Consider the following 1,823-nt stretch of genomic DNA (forward strand, 5'->3'; position numbering starts at 1 on the left):
TGCTACATCAGCTGCAAATAACCATAGGAAACACCTTTGTTTCCCGCTCACATTTTGGGTTTAGATTATTTTGCATTGTGTACTTAGTGTTTTTTAAGCATCATGAAAAATAAAGGATAGGTATCAGATTCCTCTTACAAAATGAACGGATTGATTAAAGTCCCATTTGTTTCTCTGTGTGATAGGAATTCCTAGAACTACGCCTTTCTTCATTTGCCACCTAAGTCAGGACCATGAAACACCAGTACTTTCATTTTCTGGGGTCAGCATGTTTTACGGCAACTGGCCGAGAGGTTCTTCATCAGATCTTTTATTAACACACAGCTATATCTCTCTGTTTAACTGCATCTGCTCTATTGCAGTGTCTGAAATGACCGGTTTATTTCTGGAGGATAAGGACTCATGAAGTCCACTAAAGAAGTGGCTTTCAACCTGTGGTCCCTGGACCCCTGGGGGTCCACCGACTATGTCTATGATTTCCAAAAGTGTCCATGCCACCATTTGAAATTTTTAAGGGATCTGCAAAGGAAAAAAGGTTGAAAACCACTGCACTAGAGCCATCACTCTGCTTGGAGCTAAGATCAAAAGCATAGTGTCTGTTCTTATCAGTTTAATATCTGATAGGTCCTTTATTTGAGGATTGTATATTAAATTGATTTTTGAAACAAGGGGATGGATTAGGAGCTTGCTCTGTCCACCCCATGCATTGACCTGGTATTGCAGTGTCTCCAGGACCAGTTAAAAAAAAATTGTTATCCCTTGAGGTGCTCAGATACTAGTGAAATGGGCACTAATACAAAGTCCATAAATTGAAATTTCAGACTGCTATCTGCACTCCTGACCATCAACCACCCCCAGTGAGATATTTTCCATGCATAAAAGAATGACCTGCCTATTGATTTCTCACTAATTTACAGTTGTATCATTACTATCAGTGAATTCCATTTTCTAGATTTCAAATTCTCCCTTCTTATATTTCGTTATGATTATTAATTAGCATTTATGTGGCACCTGTGACTGTGATATTTAGGCACCTTGTCAACATTTAAACTGTGTCATTCAAGATATCAGCAAAAGAGAACACCCTGGTACCTATAGCTTTACCAGTAGGGAACCAGCATTTAATCAGTTAGGAAGGACTGGGTAAAGAAGTGAGTCCTATAGATCTTTGTGAAAGTGGGCAGGTTTGTAGCTGATGGTATTTCTGCAGAGAGTGGATTCCAGAGAAGGAGGCCCACAGCGAAACAAAATTACTTGCCCAAGGACACATTGAAAGTCTGTTGTGGGGCAAGGATTTGAACTCAGTCTTCTGAGATCCAGGCTACCATCCCAAGCACTGGACTGCCTGAAATGATAGTGCTACTCTAGTGATTGATGTAAAAAAATACAGGAAGCACATTTTCATCTCTGCCAGCCCCTCTACCACACTTAGACATATCCAGACACTTCCCTGCAATTCACAAAGGCTCAATCGAGAGCTGGAATTTCTTTGTAACTTCATAGTCTTTACATTAAAAACTTGTGTATGTGTCTCAGGCCTCTCCACATACCTTATGAAGAAGGAATGACTTTTATTTATTTACGTAGCTGTTATTCCAAATAAATAACCAGAATGAAGGGCGGAGCACTTTACCTCAGTCCCTGAAATCTCAGCCATTCTCTCTCTCTCCCTTTTATTTTGTATGGGTTGGGGAGCGATGCATGCGGATATCTTTGTGACAATTGTTCTCCAAGACCCAATATAAAGCCAGTCTCAGGAGCTTTAGTTATGTTGTCTGGAAAAGGCACTGTAAATTTATGTGTAATCGTTAACACTTAACTTT

General features: G+C 39.9%; 1 non-coding gene across 1 annotated transcript; it reads left to right on the forward strand.

The window, feature by feature from the left end:
* The first annotated feature begins 559 nt into the window (after positions 1-559).
* Positions 560-748, forward strand: LOC120399686. Its single transcript, XR_005595297.1, has one exon. It is a non-coding gene; the product is annotated as a U2 spliceosomal RNA (small nuclear RNA).
* Positions 749-1,823: the final 1,075 nt, after the last annotated feature.

This window comes from Mauremys reevesii, linkage group 2 (assembly GCF_016161935.1).
Source record: "Mauremys reevesii isolate NIE-2019 linkage group 2, ASM1616193v1, whole genome shotgun sequence".
In the NCBI taxonomy this organism is placed as follows: Eukaryota; Metazoa; Chordata; order Testudines; family Geoemydidae; genus Mauremys; species Mauremys reevesii.